Here is a 17,132-nt window from a genome sequence, read left to right on the forward strand (position 1 = left end):
AGTGTCTTAATAAAACAGAAGCCTAACCTCCTGACATACACCTTGGGTAAGACTAATGGAACAAATTACTTAAAAATATTTATGCCAACAAAGGGCTGAATGTTAATTAATGAATCAGTAGAAATATTTTATTGTGTCTAGTCTACAGATGAACAAAACTAAATTATGGAACAATGCCTCATTTTAACTGGTATTATTACAGAGATTCAGATCAATCAAACAATGCAGGAGAGTTTGGAGATCCACTTTATTCACTGCGGTGGGCTTAGAGAAAATGAATTCAAATTCTAAGCAAGGCTACATGCAGAACTTCCCTTTTTATTAAGGAGCCAGCCCTATGTGCACTTAGTGGTTATCTCGCAGCTGGCCTTGAAAAAAACACAGCTCTATCCAATTAAAAAAATGCACCTGGCATGGCATTGAAATTATGGGCATATCTAGTCTCTGCCCTACAAGGTCAGACAGCTAAGTTTATCTTCCTCATTATTCAAGCAGGCTAAAGCAGGCTAGAAAGCAAAATTATTTTTTAGAATAAGAGTCTGTCTAAAACAACAGCAGAGAATTCCAAACAGTAGTTTTACAAAGTAGGGGTTAGCCTTCTCATCACCCCCCCACCTTGTCCCACAAGCTTTTCAGCCTTGTGGTACAATAACCACGGGATGTTATGGTGAACAGGTGTGTGGAAACTCTTTTACTGCTTCCTGCTGTAAAGAGGCGCTGTCCAAAGGGATCCCATTTCTTCCTCTTGGAGAGGTTTGTAGGGAATTCTTCTGGCTTGTAGGACCATTTGAACTTTAAAGGCATCTAGACGGGATGAGATAAAGTGAGTTAACAGATTTAGAAGACATGGTCTTAGGGTTATGGCTATGAGTAGCATTAACAGTGGTCCTGTCAATGGAAGGAGCCATTTCCAAACTCCCCCCCCCCCGCTCCACCCGCATGCAACCCAGGTCTCAGATAACTCCTGTCTTATTTTTGAAGTTCAATCAGCTAGTTTCTTGGCCCCATACCTTACAATACCAGACTGGTTAGCATAAAAACAGCATTCTTCCTCAAGGAACAGGCACAGCCCCCCTATTCCAGTGCTAACCCTTGCTGAAATGCCAAGTGTTATAAGGAGAGGGATTAGCTGGACTGCTCTTAAGGGGCAGAGTGTAGACCTGTGAGTGGTCGAGATTAAGAGAGTTCAGTAACAGTGAAATAATTAGCCTTAGCTTCATCGTGTTCCTTTGCTGTTTAGGAAGCAGTAATTTTATGGTGCCTCTGTGTTCCAGCAAGGGCAGAAGAGCTCTCCTCCTGGGACTAGCCTCGGGTTCTGGCGGCACTCATGAAAAGACAAAATGAGAATTATTAGAAAGATAAAAACAATAATTATCCAGAAATACCAGAGCATTTCCAATTTAAAAAAAGATAAGAAAGAAAGATTAGTGTAAGGAAGAATTCAGCAGGGCATTTCTGAATCCCTTAGACCAGGTTGATCAGCCAGGTCCGTTGTTTTCCTAAGGGTGAACCGCAGGGGGTGTTTCTGGTCAGAGGTCACCTTCCACTCAGGCTGGACGTCACTCGGCTGGTGTGCTGCTTTCACCCGAGAGTGGTGAATCCAGTTGTTCAGTCCTGCAACCTTGGGAGCTGTGAGAGTGGTTAGTATGACTGGGTAGGTTCCCTTCCAAATTGGCTTAAGGGGCTCTTTTTTCCAGTCTTTTACCCAAACCTGGTTTATAAGGATGTACAGCTGTTCCTAGAGAGATGGGTAGTTGGTCAGTAACCCATCTGTGGATCTCAAAGACAGTTTTTCCAAGTCCTTGTAGTTGCTTCTGGATTTCTAAGTTTCCTATTTCCCCCAAATCTCCCTTTGGCCGAATTAAGTGAGGGGATCTACCATATAGAATTTCAAAGGGAGAGAAACCTACCCTGGCCCTCAGGGCACAGAGTACCCGCAGGAGTACAAGAGGCAAGATATCTGTCCAGGGTAAGGTTGTCTCTTGGCATAGCTTAGCCATAGTCTGCTTTAGAGTCCGGTTCATGCGCTCTACTTTCCCTGAACTCTGAGGCCTGTAAGCTGTAGGTAGGTTCCATCTAATTCCTAAAGCCTTAGTTACCTGTTGTACTATTTCTGCTACAAAGGCTGGGCCATTATCAGACCCTATGGTCAGAGGCATTCCATACCGTGGAATTATGTCCTTCAGCAATGCCTTAGTGACTTCTCTCGCCTTTTCAGTGCGAGTGGGATATGCCTCAACCCAGCCTGAAAAGGTACAAACAAAGACTAATAGGTATGTATTTCCTATGCTAGGCCCTATTTCTGTAAAATCTAAGTCCTCAAAGAGAGCTTGCCCACAGCGCTGAACTCCTATCGGTCTCACAGGACCCTGTTTGGCATTGTTCTGAGCACAGAGGAGGCAACACTGAGAGACTGAGGCACACAAGGAGGGAAGACGGGCAATTAGGTAATATCTGCCTAACAAAGTTTCTAGAGCAGTCTTTCCTAAATGAGTAAGTTCATGCTGCTGGAGGACTACCTTATGGGCTAACTGTTCTGGGATATAGACCCTATGATCTGGGAGTATTCACCAACCTTCTTTTGTTCTTTTGCCACCTTCTTGCTGAGCCCATTCCTCTTCCTGCGAAGTGCACTTTGGAGGTTCAGGTAATTCGGGGGCCAACATGATCTGTGCCGGGGCTGCTTGTCCTTTGGCAGCCTGCTTTGCTGCGATGTCAGCACACTGGTTTCCTTCTGACACTGAGTCTTTCCCTTTCTGGTGACCTATGCAATGAATGACAGCTATTTCTTTAGGCTTCCAAACTGCTTCTAGTAACTTTAAAATCTCATTTTGATTTTTGATTCCTTTTCCTCCTGCCGTCAGAAGCCCCCTTTCCTTGTATATAGCCCCATGAATATGCAGGGTAGCGAAGGCATAGCATGAATCAGTGTAGATGTTGGCACGCTTATCCTTACTGAGTTCCAAAGCTCTGGCAAGGGCCCAAAGTTCTGCCCTCTGCGCTGACCATCCTTCAGGCAGGGCCTGTGCTTCAATTGTCTCACAGTCTGATACCACTGCATACCCAGCTCGTCTTTTTTCCTTTATCTAAGAAGCTACTGCCATCTGTGAACAATACCAAGTCCGGGTTTGGCAGGGGCCTATCCGTTAGATCTGGCCGGCTGGAGTAAACCTCCTCTAGGACTTCCAGGCAATCATACTCAGGGGCCCCCTCAGCAACAGGTAGAAAGGTGGCAGGATTAAGAGTTCTTACTGCTTCTAATTGTTCCCGTGGAGTCTTACTTAACAATCCTTGGTATTGAGTGATCTGAGCATGAGTTAGCCAGTGCTGCCCCTTAGCTTCCATTAAAGTAATAACAGAATGAGATACTTTTACATTTAAGTTTTGTCCCAGGGTAAGCTTATCTGCTTCTTTGATTAATAATGCCGTGGCTGCAAGGGCCCTGAGACATGGGGGCCACCTGGAGGCAACTGGGTCAATGTGCTTGGAGAGATAGGCTACTGGTCTTTGCCAAGGTCCAAACTCTTGGGTTAGAACTCCTAGGGCTACCCCATTGTTCTCATGGATGAAGAGATTAAAGTCCCGTGTCATATCTGGTAATCCAAGTGCTGGGGCCTCAGTAATCTTTTCCTTTATGCTGATGAAGGCTTTCTCCTGCTCGGGGCCCCAAACAATGGGTGCCTTCTCTTCCTTTTAAAAGCTTTATAGAGGGGCTTAGCCAGATCTGAAAACCCTGGGATCCAGATTCAACAGAACCCTGCTGCTCCCAGGAATTCCTGAATCTGTCGCCAGGTGCTAGGGACTGGGATGGCACATTCTGCCTGCTTTCTTTCAGTCCCTAGCCTTCGTTTTCTTTGGGTGATCCGGAAGCCTGGATACTTGACTTCCTTCTGACAAATCTGTGCTTTTTTCTTGGACATTCTATAACCTGTTTCAGTTAACAGTCTCAGGAGGGCTCGTGTCCCTTCCCAGTACTGAGCTCATGTGGAGCTAGCTAGTAGGAGGTCGTCTACATATTGGAGTAGATCACACCCCAAGTCCTGTCCTGGGAACTTAGATAAATCAGATGCTAGTGCTCCACTAAAGAGAGTAGGGGAGTTTTTAAATCCTTGTGGAAGTCTGGTCCAGGTGAACTGCTCCTTGGCTCCCGTATTTGGGTTTTCCCACTCAAAAGCGGCTGGCTGATGGGGGCTAATCGGAGGCAGAAAAAGGCATCTTTCAGATCTAGGCATGTAAAACATTCCGCTTCTGATGGAATAAGTCCTAGAAGTGTGTATGGGTTAGGCAGTGTCGCATGCAAGGTTGTAACAGCCTCATTAACAGCCCGTAAATCCTGTACCGGGCGGTAGTCATTAGTCCCAGGCTTTTTGACAGGCAAGAGGGGAGTATTCTATGGTGACTGACATCTTTTAAGGAGTCCCCACTGAAGTAGCCTGTCTAAGTGAACCTGAATTCCTAGGCGTGCCTCCCGTGGAATTGGATATTGTCGGATTTTGACAGACTGTGCCCCAGGCTTTAAGTCAGTTAGTATCGGGGCATGGTCTTTGGCCAGGCCAGGGGGATTTCCTTCTGCCCAGACCAGCGGAAATTCTTCCTCTAATTCAGGCTCTAAAGGTGAGGCCTTTGACTGAGGGGTATAAAGTCTCCATTCTTCCTCCCGGGGCACTGCTAAGGACAGGATCGAGCCATTTGGAGCAAAAGTGATTTCTGCCCCCATTTTGGCTAAAAGGTCTCTACCCATTAGAGGTACTGGACAGTCTGGCAAGTACAGGAATTCATGAATTACTCAGTGGCCGCTAAGTTGGCATCGGCGAGGCCGGCAGAATGGTCTACGGGTCTGGTCCCCAGTAGCTCCAATAATGGTGACCTCCTTCCCTGAGAGAGGCGCTACTTTCTGTGTGACTACTGAGTGCTCAGCTCCCGTATTAACCATAAAGTCCACAGTCTGGCCCCCAATTTTCATTCTGACGATGGGCTTGTGGGGGCCCAGCTGAAAAGAGCCCGGACTGTCCTAGTCAGAATCAGTCATTGCTAGCCCAATGAGATCTGCTTCAGGTGGTTCTGATTGATAGCGACTGGGTGGAAAAGGAGGCCCTATTTTTTTGCTCTGCCGTTTGGGACATTCATTCTTCTAGTGCCCTGCCTCCTTACAATAGGCACATTGGTCCTGTCTCAGACTTGCTATTCCTTTCCCTCCTGATCTGTCTTCTTGCTTCCCTTTTTGTGCTGTCTGGGGGCCTGAGCCTCTGAAAGCCACTGCTATCACATTGGCCCTTCTTTGCATTCTCTTTTCTTCCTCCTTTTTTGCTGCCCTGTCTCGGGTGATGAAAACCTTGTTGGCTATCTCTAGCAGTTCACTAGCATTTTTCCTGCAAACCCTTCCAGCTTCTGTAATTTTCTCCTGATATCAGGCTGGGCTTGGCCTACAAAAGCAGCATTTACCATGGTTTGAGTGTCCAGGGCCTCAGGGTTAAAGGGAGTGTAGATCCAGTATGCCTCACACAGTCTCTCATAGAAAGCTGCTGGACTTTCATCAGGCTTCTGGAAAACCTCAGAGATTTTAGCCATATTGGTGGGCTTCTTGGCTCCAGCCCTGATCCCTGGAGGAAAGCCAGCCGATACCTTTCTAGCCTGGTCTTTCCATCTTCTGAGTTCGGGGACCAATTAGGTTCCTCATCGGGGAGGGCCTCCCTTGCCAATCTGTCTGTGTCTAATGTCCCTGCCGGGGCCTGGGTCTGCAGCCACTTCCGAGCCTCTGTCATTACTCTCATGTGCTCCTCAGTGTTAACTAATGTAAAAAGGAGCTGCTTGCAGTCCACCCAGGTGGGCTTCTGGGTCTGGAAGATCTGAGGTTTTTCAGAATAAGCTGGGGTGTGTTGCTTCCAATTCAGAATGTCACTTGTGGTAAAGGGCTGATAGTAATAGACTGGTCTTCCTTCCTGTAAGGTCCCATCTTCACCAAGCACTTGGGCGCCCTGAATCTCCCCGAGAGGCATCTGACGTGCTGGCTGTTGTTTGGGCCCTTGATCGGCTGAACGCAAGCGCCACCCAACCGGCTCTGGAGAGCCTGGTGGAGGGGAGATGGAGGGAGGCAGTGTTTCCAGACTCTCCGGATCTTCCAGGCTAGCAGGGGGGGGGGGGGGGCACTTGGTGCTGCCTGTGGTTCATACAGAGGTGGTAACACTGGTGGAACTTCCTCGGGGGGTTCCTGTAGAATAGGGGGCTGAACTTCCTTCTGAGGGACCTGCTCCTGCCCTGCCTGCCTCTCCTTAGCCTGCACCTGCCCTGCCTGCCTCTCCTTAGCCTGCTCCTGCCCTGCCTGCCTCTCCTTAGCCTGCACCTGCCCTGCCTGCCTCTCCTTAGCCTGCACCTGCCCTGCCTGCCTCTCCTTAGCCTGCTCCTGCCCTGCCTGCCTCTCCTTAGCCTGCACCTGCCCTGCCTGCCTCTCCTTAGCCTGCTCCTGCCCTGCCTGCCTCTCCTTAGCCTGCACCTGCCCTGCCTGCCTCTTCACTCCTACTACTAAAACCTTACTCTGTTCCTTCTTACACACGCAGAACCGGACCCAAGGCAGCAAGGTTTGAGCAATTTCTAACCAGCTGTCTATGTAGGGAAACTGATCTGGGTGTCCAGGATCTCCTGTGACTACATTCCACACCGCCCTGACCAATCCTTCATCTAAAGAGGGCCAGCCAACCCCAAAGGCTGGCCATTCCACTTCACAGAATTTCCTCAATGTTTCAGACTTTATTTTAATTCCATAATCTTAATCAGATCCCTTTTTAAAATTTTTCAACATGCAATTGAGAACAGTGGGTTTATTCTGTCCCGACCCCATGATGATCAGTGGCAAGAGACAGACAAGGGAGGGGGTGACCTGTTTCACAGATCCTCACTCAGATGCCCGCCTGGCCACATCCCTTGGGAGTTTAGATTTGTCTTAGCTAAGGTGCACCCGTATAAACCCCAGGCCTGGTCACCTCCATGTGGGGGGGAGTCACCATTATGCCATATGACGAATCGTGGAACCGCAGGTTGGGGCCCACTCGGACTCCGTAACCGAAGTCGTGGAGCCACACAAAGGAGAGGAGAGGGCAGGCCCTCTCCCTCCACACTCACACACTTTCACCAGACATTCACTCAGAGTTTAAACAACAATCCACCCAATTCCTGATTAATTTGCCTGAGGAAGCCGAATGGCTTCCAGAGAGTTGATCAAGCTCCCCCTTCCACTCACTTGGAGTGGGCTGAACTGACGGGGCCCCTACCTTACCGATTCTGTCGACAGGTCCAGAAGTGTCTGTCTGCTTTCTCCAGATGCTGTCCGGGTCCTGGGCTGGGGTCCGGGAGTGCCCAGAGTCCCCTGGTTTAACTCTGCTAATTCAGCAGAGTGGCGCCTCCTGGAGGCCTGTCCAATGCCCCCGGGCCCCTTACCCTGTCCACTCACCAGAGGCTAAAGAGCCAAGCGTGGGTTGGTTTTCCCGAAGCAATGCACCAAATTATGTTACAGAGATTCGGATCAATCAAACAATGCAGGAGAGTTTGGAGATCCACTTTATTCACCGCGGTGGGCTTAGAGAAAATGAATTCAAATTCTAAGCAAGGCTACAAGCAGAACTTCCCTTTTTATTAAGGGAAGCCTATGTGCACTTAGTGGTTATCTCGCAGCTGGCCTTAAAAACAACACAGATCTATCCAATTAAAAAAATGCACCTGGCATGGCATTGAGATTATGGGCATATCTAGTCTCTGCCCTACAAGGTCAGACAGCTAAGTTTATCTTCCTCATTATTCAAGCAGGCTAGACAGCAAAGTTATTTTTTAGAATAAGAGTCTGTCTAAAACAACAGCAGAGAATTCCAAACAGTAGTTTTACAAAATAGGGGTTAGCCTTCTCAGTATTAAAATTGTCAAAATCAACAGAAATTTTAAAGCATCAGTGTCTTAAAATAAATTTCCTATCACAACAGGTGACCAGAAAGTCACCTTGCACCTTTATAAAAATATAAATATTCTAATAGAGGATATTTATGTATTAAACCATTAAAGTGTTATCCCCTGAAAAATATGCAAACTGCGGTAGGCAGAATAATGGCCCTCCAAACATGTCCACATCCTAATCCTGGAAAATGTGAATATGTTTCCTTACATGGCAAGAAGGATACTGTAGATGTGATCTTAGATGAGGACATTGCCCTGGATTATCTGAGTGGGGCCAATGTAATCCCAAAAGTCCTTAAGGAGACATGAGGGTCAGAGACAGAAACAGAGATGCTATGATGTAAGCAGAGAGAATAGTGTGGGGACACATGCAGAGAAACATGGATGGCCTCTAGAAGCTGGAAAAAGCAAGGTAATAGATTTTTCCTTAGAGCCTCCAGAAGGAATACAGTCTTACCAACACTATGATTTTACCCTAATGAAACTGATTTTACAATTATTTTCTCTAGAGCTGTAAGGTAACAAAATTGTGTTATTTAAACTAGTAATATTTGGGTAATTTGTTACAGCAATAGGAAACTATTACACAAGCACAGATATTTATCTCAAAATGTTTTTTTTTTTACTATTGGATCTCTGATGTCACAGACATTATTTATGTGGGAAAACTGAAATTTCAGTAGCAATAATCAGCATGCCTCAAAAATGCATAGCCAATAATGGTGATGATGACAATAGTAATTAATAAAAATATTGACTAGCCATTTCATGGTTTTCAATCAGCACACAAACTAATTTCCTTCACACCTAGTTACACACGGGACATATTTCATAAGAAATAATAAATCAACAACTCAATTTCTAGAAGTGCTTTATATTCAGATGAATAACTATTAGATCGCATGAGTGCATGAGTGCATCCTCACCCCACAACACAACACCCACTGCCTCCCAAGTTAAATGTTTTTTTTGTTTGTTTGTTTTTTTGTTTTGTTTTTTTTTACCCTTGTGTCGAGTGCTGACTTTCAATAGATCACAGTGAGGGAGCTGCTCTGCTACGTACGAAACCCCGACCCAGAAGCAGGTCGTCTATGAATGGTTTAGCGCCAGGTTCCCCACGAACGTGCGTTGCGTGAAGGGCATGGGGGCGGCCCCCTTTCCAGCCGCACCCAAGTTAAATGTTTTGAACCTGAACCCAATTAGTGTCTTTAGAAAGCTGAAGCAAAGAAAAGAGGGAAGGCGGGGAAGAGAGAGAGAGAGACCCTGTCTAATGCCAGACGTTGGATGCCATTTAGCGCCAGTGGTCTTAATCCGGCATCTAGAAGGGTTCAGCAATCTGGAGAAGGGGCTGTGTGTAAATTAATAAAGAGTCCAGAGAAAAAACATAATTTTGAAAGGCATTTGGGGGGGCAGAGGAGCTCAAGACCCCTTGCTTTTTATTAACACAAATTGTCCTAAGGCAAGGTGGAGATATACACATCAAAGGCCAGGGTTAGTCTACAGAGTCCATTGTCAGATTGGGGAATTTCCTTCGGCTGTTCAGGTGTTTGGCCAACAGGAGGCAATAACATGTAGATTAAGAGTCCCTGAGCTGTCTGGCAGCAAACAATCAATTTAATGCATCCTTTTCAGGTTTGGGGGAATGCTTTTCAGCCATTCCAGAAGGCAATAACATATGTGACTCAGCCCTTGCTGAGTCCCCAAGTTCCATCAACCTTTTGATGAAACTCTCGCAATTATGACATGCTGGAATTGGCTTCCAGCACCTGTTCTTTATGAATTAAAATTAAATCAATATTAACATCAAATTTAAGAGAGAAAAGCCCACTATATTTCTGGATTTATTCCATGTAGACTACTTTGTATTTTAAATTAAATATCAAATATTCATTTTCTTAAAATAATGTTAAAAATACAAACAAAACAATAACAACATGTGTCCCTTCTTTGCTGATACATACATTGACCCACCACAGATGCTGGACAATCACAGTTAGATTTTTATAATTCAACTAGAGGCCCGGTGCACGAAATTCGTGCACAGAGGGGGGTTGTCCCTCAGCCCAGCCTGGACCCTCTCCAATATAGGACCCCTCAAGGGATGTCCGACTGCCCGTTTAGGCCCGATCCTGGTGGGATCGGGCCTAAACGGGCAGTAGGACATCCCTCTCACAATCCAGGACTGCTGGCTCCCAACTGCTTGCCTGCCTGCCTTCCTGATTGCTCCTAACCGCTTCTGTCTGCCAGCCTGATCACCCCCTAACCACTCTGCTGCCAGCCTGTTTGCCCCCAACTTCCCTCCTCTGCCGGCCTGGTCACCCCTAACTGCCCTCTCCTGCAGGGTTGATCACCTCCAACTACCCTCCCTTGCAAGCCTGGTCCTTCTCAACTGCCCTCCCTTGCAGGCCGGGTGCCTCCCAACTGCCCTCCCCTGCTGGCCATCTTGTGGTGGCCATCTTGTGTCCACATGGGGACAGGATCTTTGACCACATGGGGGCAGCTATATTGTGTGTTGCAGTGATGATCAATCTGCACATTAGTCTTTTATTAGATAGGATAGAGGCCTGGTACAGGGATGGGGGCCAGCTGGTTTGCCCTGAAGGGTGTCCTGGATCAGGTGGGGGTTACCTTGGGGCATGGGGCGGCCTGAGCAAGGGGCCTGTGGTGGTTTGCAGGCTGGCCACGCCCCCTGGCAACCCAAGCAGAGGCCCTGGTATCTGAAATTTATTTTCCTTCTACAATTGAAACTTTGTAGCCTGGAGCAGAGCCAAGCCTGGGGCTCCCTCCAAGGCCGGCAGCCATTTATGTTGGGGTTATAATTGAAACTTTGTTGCCTTAAGTGGGTGGGCCCGGCCAGGGTGTGCAGAAAGCTTTGCTTCCCCTGTTGCCAGCAGCAACCCTGGCCTTCTCTCTCAAGGTCCATTCTGCCACCATTTGTTTGAATTTGTTTACCTTCTATAATTGAAACTTTGTAGCTTGAGTGGAGGCTTAGGCCTGGCAAGGGCAGGCGGAAAGCTTGGCTTCCTCTGTTACCTAGGAAACCTTGCTCTCTGTGGCTGTAGCCATCTTGTTTTGGTTTAATTTGTATGCTTACTCTGATTGGATGGTGGGCGTGGCTTGTGGGCATGTCAGAGGTATGGTCAATTTGCATATTTGTCTATTATTAGGTAGGATATTTAGCCAATTGAATACCTCAGTTCTTGCCTTTATTGACAACTGTTCTCACATATTGAATAATATAACATTCAATATTTTGATATCTCTAAAAATTAAATTCATTATATTTGTAATAGAAATATAAGATATAGTTATAAACATGATTTAGTTAATATAATTGAATTAGGTATCCTTCTTAAATTCCCACTGAAAGTGTAATACAACTTTGATGCATTTGAATGAAATGATGTACTGCACAACATCTACATTTCAAAATCTATAGGAAAACATAGCAAAATATTCAAGTCACCAAATGTAAGATTAATGCAAAAGTGAATAAATTAAATTAGGATTTTACCGCAATATTTTAGAGTTAATCAATATCAAACACCAATGTAAAATGTAATACCTCACAAGAATATTATGAGATATGTGATTTTTTCCAAATAATAATAATGACTAAATTTATTGAATTTTACTCAGTGTCAGGCATCAGAGTAAGAAATGCTATGCATTATTTTATTTAATAAAGAAATAATTATCTTCCACACATTACCAATAAGGTAACTGAGAAACAGCAAGACAAAAGGAGGTGTTCTAGCCCAGATCTACCTTCTGACCAAGCCTTTCATAACCACCTTGCTGTAATGTGTCCTGCACTATTACTGATGGGTTTGGGTGACCCATTTAAAATTGCATCTGTTTTCAAAGTTATCAGTTACATTGATTAGTAAGTTCTTTGACCACAGAGTTATCCTATCTAATAAAAGAGTAATATGCAGATTGACCACCACTCCAACACACAATATGTCTGCCCCCATGTGGTCAAAGATCCTGCCCCCATGTGGACACAAGATGGCCACCACAAGATGGCCAGCAGGGGAGGGCAGTTGGGAGGCACCCGGCCTGCAAGGGAGGGAAGTTGGAGACGATCAACCCTGCAGGGGGGGGCAGTTAGGGGTGACCGGGCTGGCAGAGGAGGGAAGTTGGGGGCAAACAGGCTGGCAGGGGAGCAATTAGGCATCAATCAGGCTGGCAGCGGAGTGGTTAGGGGGTGATCAGGCTGGCAGGCAGAAGCAGTTAGGGGCAATCAAGAAGGCAGGCAGGAAAGCAGTTGGGATCCAGCAGTCCTGGCCTAAATGGGCAGTCGGACATCCCTTGAGGGGTCCCAGATTGGAGAGGATACAGGCTGGGCTGAGGGACACCCCCCCTTCCGTGCACAAATTTCGTGCACCAGGCCTCTAGTAATTCATAAATATAATACATCTAAAAATAACTTTTAAGAAGGTTGAACTTTATATTTTAAATATGAATACACTTTATATTTTAAATATGAAAACAAGTGTTGATTCTTGATAGTTGTAGTAATAAAAATTATAATGTTGAGGATATGATTCTAAAATTTAACTTTCTTCAGTGATAATTTTTATGCTGTAAGGACTGTACAGAACAGAGGCCAAATAGTCAACCTTAATCATATTAAGATTTAACATAGCAATTTAATTTAATTAATAAAGATAAAATTCAATTAATTTAATTAAGATTCAAAATACTAACTTTTTACTTATATCCCTTAGTGTCCTGTTTGAATCTTGATGATACAGAATAAAAGCTTCTGGCAAGGTATATTAGATGTAATCATATTGAGATAACATAGCATTTCATATAGAGTATAAATTGATTAGGATTCTTTTCCTGAAATACATTGATAAATATGTTAGTATTATATTTAATACTATTATCATTATTACAACTATCTAGTATTAATAGAGTGCTTTCTAAGTGATTGGCATAGACATTTTATATACATTATTTAATGCTCAATAACCTAGACAAACACTACTATGATATCCTTTTGCAGAGAAGGGGCCCAGAGTGTTTATTTTTCTGCCAAGAGCTTGAACCAGAGCGTAAAACCTGGCCTTTCTCCTATGTTGTTAAGTATTCTGTTCCATTGTCTCCAATCAGTTCAACTAGTATTTACTACAGATTAACATTTGCAATCCCAGTTATAGTGGCTCCAGGATTAATAAAAAAATAATTGCACACTGCTTGTATTCTTTTGGAGGTTATAATCTAGTATATCCCTAATAATTTCCCTAAAAAGGGCATATGAGCCATTTAAACACCCCATGTTTTTTGGTTTGTTTCTGTTGTTTTTATGCCATATTTAATTCAACCTTTGTTTTCCCTTTCTTGCTGAAAGATATTTTATTTTATTATGCTTCCTGGATGCTATTTGGTAGAAGTGAACATAAAATTTTGGTTAATTTTTAGTGCACATATTGCAATGCAAACCATGTGTTACTATGGTTTAATGTCTCTCCTTTTATTAATCTCTTTCCCCAGAAAGAAAAATTTCCCCATTTAACATTTATTTCTGTGATCACTGCAGTCTTGTTTATTTTCTTGCCATTCCAATTAAACTGCTCTAAGATCATCAGGAGCAGTCTCATTGTTAAATATAGTGAACAATTTCATATTTCACTAAACTTCATTGTAGAATGTGACACCCTGATCACTGTTTCATTCTTTAATTTTCTCCTACTTTAACACCTTACATAGCATTCTCACAGTATTCTCTTCCTAATCTCTAAATACATCTATTTAAGTTGGTATATCATAGTTTCCCAGTCTGAGGTCCATGGACACCTAGGGCTTCATGAATATAGTTTCTGAAGACCTGGGATGTCTCTTCCCCACTAACTCATTAAACATATTAGGATAGGTACCATTTATTCTTATTCTTTTAATTCTGAAATGTAATACAAAATCTGCAAGAGAGTTTGGTGTTCAATAGAATAAAATCTCAAAGACCTAAATTAAAAAATCAATGAGCAGTTTTCATGGTGGATTATATAAATTTCAACATTTTATCTAGGAAATATCAATAAATCTTTATTTGTTACTTTGTTTTTAGAACTGTGGTAGACACCAAGAAGCAAAATATTTAAACATCTCCACAAGCAGTTTACAATGCAGCTATTTTGAGGCTAGATTAACTAGTGAAATAATAAGAAAAACATCTAATAATAGAGGGATATGCAAATTAGCCAGGACGCCATAACGTCACAACCAAACAGCAGGGACCTGAGGCTGCATGGTGCCTGCCCGTGGCAAGGAACCTCAGGGTATGCCCCCCACCCCAGCACCAGGCTTGGAGACCTCAGGCCACACCCACCACCTGGCGAGGCTTGACGGGGGACCTCAGGCAACACCCCCCGCCGCAATGCCAGGCTGGAGGACCTCAAACTGCGCCCCCAGCCTGGCAGGGCTTGACGGGGGACCTCAGGCCATGTCCCCCACCCAGCAGTGCTTGATGGGGAACCTGATGCTATGCCCTCCACCCAGAAGGGCTTGACAGGGGTGGGGCCAGCCAGGTCTGGGTCTCCTGCATTTTAGAAGCGCGTGTGGGTGGTGGGCAGGGACTTGACTCTAGGTCCCGTGGCACACCCCAGACTCTGACAGGAGGGAGATTTTCATATACATTTTACTAATTTTCTTTTATCTCTAACACTTCTATTATAGAGAAAGGGCAAATAGCAATATTAAAATATTTCCTGTAATTAATTCCCTTTTAATGTGCACGGATTTTGTGCACCAGGCCACTAGCCTATAATAATAAAAGTGTAATATGCTAACTAGACTGGACATCCTTCTGGATGAAGCCAGGGCTGCAAGGGAAGCCTGGGTCCCAGTTGCCTGCTGGTGGCCGGACATGGGACATCCCCTGAGTGCTCCTAGACTGTGAGAGGGGGCAGGCCGGGCTGAGGGACCCCCCTCCAGTGCATGAATTTTCATGCACCGGGCCTCTATTTATAATATAAAATTGTTGGCTAAACTGTGTGGTGTACACTGAAAATACTATTAATAGTTTAAAAGAAGTAGATATTTAAAAATTAAAATAGGAAGGCTCCTTGAAAAATATCTAACTTACAACAGAAGGCATGCTTTAAAAAATCAAGGTTAGAAAGAGAGTTCTTGGAAATATGAATAAGATAAGAAAAGTTAGAGAGTCAAGAATGAGCAGAGATATTCATGGAATAAAAGGGAACTGATATAACTAGAATGAAGATTGTATATTGTGTACAGGGTTATGGTTCATCACAGTAACTGATCTCCTGGCTTACCCAGTTTGATCATTGTCTTCAGGCAGTCTTATTGCTGAATCGTATTGCCCTTTATATCTGTCACCTCTCTCTAAAGGCATTAATGTAATTATCTGAATGCAATTATTTACATCAGAAGATTTCTCAGTATTTAGTGATTTTCCAATATTTTTACCTAATTGTTATAATAAGAAATGCAATAAATAGCCAAAGCAATTATTTTGTTCTACAATATTAAAAAATAGTTGATATTCTATTTAAGTATTAGAATAATTCCAGGTGTATTTAATAAATTTTCTGTTATTCACAGAGATACTAAAGGTTTCTTTCAGACTTCTAGTAAATGCACTGCTGATTCTCTTAATGATACGTATCCTAATATAAAAAGCCCTGGGTCATAATTACCAGTAACGACCAAGGCTCTACCAACTGGAAGTCAGTCCTGCTTCTGCTGCATGCACGGTGCCCCAGCACTGATTGCTGAGGGTTCTGCAAATCTGGGTCAGAGAGAGACCTGAAGAGAGAAATGGACCGATCCATTGTCTCTGTGGCAGCTTTTGATTGGCACTTGCCTCTCTCTTTCTTTCCCAGTATGGCCAGCCGCCGTGCCTCCATTCCTCTCCAGGCCTCCACTGGTGCTGCTGATCAGCCCTGCCTTTCTGATGAGGCCCCATTAATAGGCCCAGAGACACTGACTGGCATAGGAACCACCAATCAGAACCAAATCTGGGTGCTGTGGGGAGCCAATGGCTGCCCAGCAGGCAGAGCTTTTGACACTGACTGTCATAGAAATCAACCAATCAGAACCAAATTGGCTAGCAGAGGAGGGCAGTTGGGGATGAGATCAGGCCTGCAGGGGAGGGCCGTTGGAGGGTGACATCAGGCCAGCATGGGAAGAAAGTTGGGGACAACCAGGCTAGCAGGCAGAGGCAGTTAGGGGTGAACAGGCTGGCGGGCAGAAGCAGTTAGGGGCGATCAAGCAGGCAGGCAGGTGAGTGGTTATGAGCCAGCAGTCCTCGATTGTGAGAGGGATGTCTGTCTGCCATTTTAGGCCTGATCCCAAGGGATCCCCAATTGGAGAGAGTGCAGGCTAGGCTGAGGGAAATCCCCCTTCCATGCACAAATTTTGTGCACTGGGCCTCTAGTTAAATAATTAAAGGAATAGTCATAAATATATATTTTTTGTACAGAGTTCATAAACTTATATGTTTTGTCCTGGGAAGAAAATCTGTACTTGACTTTGGTGTTAACTCTAAGAAGCAGCAAATATGTTTCATCACACTTTAATGATGTTTTATGTTTGGATTGTAAAACAATTTGCTTCATATTAATTTGAAACATTGTTCATTTGTCTCACTATTACTCATAAAAGTTTCATTTACTAGCTAAAAAAATTTGTATATTTATTTTCAAATGGAGAGATTAGTGTCCAGAAAATTAGCATCACACAAGTCTAAAACCAAATTTATTAAGTAAAACTAAAGAATATTATTGGGAAATGTTTTTAGTAATAATTGTTTATCTGAATGAGAAATTTTAAATCAAATGTACAATTCTGCATTCACTTATCCTTGCATATGGAACAATTTTGGAAGTGAATGGGAGTGGGAGGATCGGAATAGATTTTACAAAGTAACAAAACATGTACACTTATTATCTTGCCTACTTCTTTATATTTTAATATTATTTATAATTTAGGAGAATGTAAAGAAGATGAAATGAGAAAAAAGAAATGGAGGAAGAGGAGGGATGTGTCCTCAAAGTAGGACAAAGAAACTAATCCTAAGGCATTCTACTTTCAGTGAATCATATCTGAAACAAATTTGGCACATTAAAAGAAGAAACCAATATTTAAATTTTAATGTATCTACATGGCTAAGAAATCTTTAATAATATTGTGCTGCACAATCCAATTTTTAAAAGAAAATG

General features: G+C 43.9%; 1 pseudogene; it reads right to left on the minus strand.

Moving 5' to 3' along the window:
- The window catches only part of LOC103303062 (WD repeat domain phosphoinositide-interacting protein 2-like), an 84,206-nt pseudogene extending 79,489 nt beyond the window's left edge, over positions 1–4,717 (minus strand).
- Positions 4,718–17,132: the final 12,415 nt, after the last annotated feature.

Source organism: Eptesicus fuscus, chromosome 1, assembly GCF_027574615.1.
Source record: "Eptesicus fuscus isolate TK198812 chromosome 1, DD_ASM_mEF_20220401, whole genome shotgun sequence".
Taxonomy (NCBI): domain Eukaryota; kingdom Metazoa; phylum Chordata; class Mammalia; order Chiroptera; family Vespertilionidae; genus Eptesicus; species Eptesicus fuscus.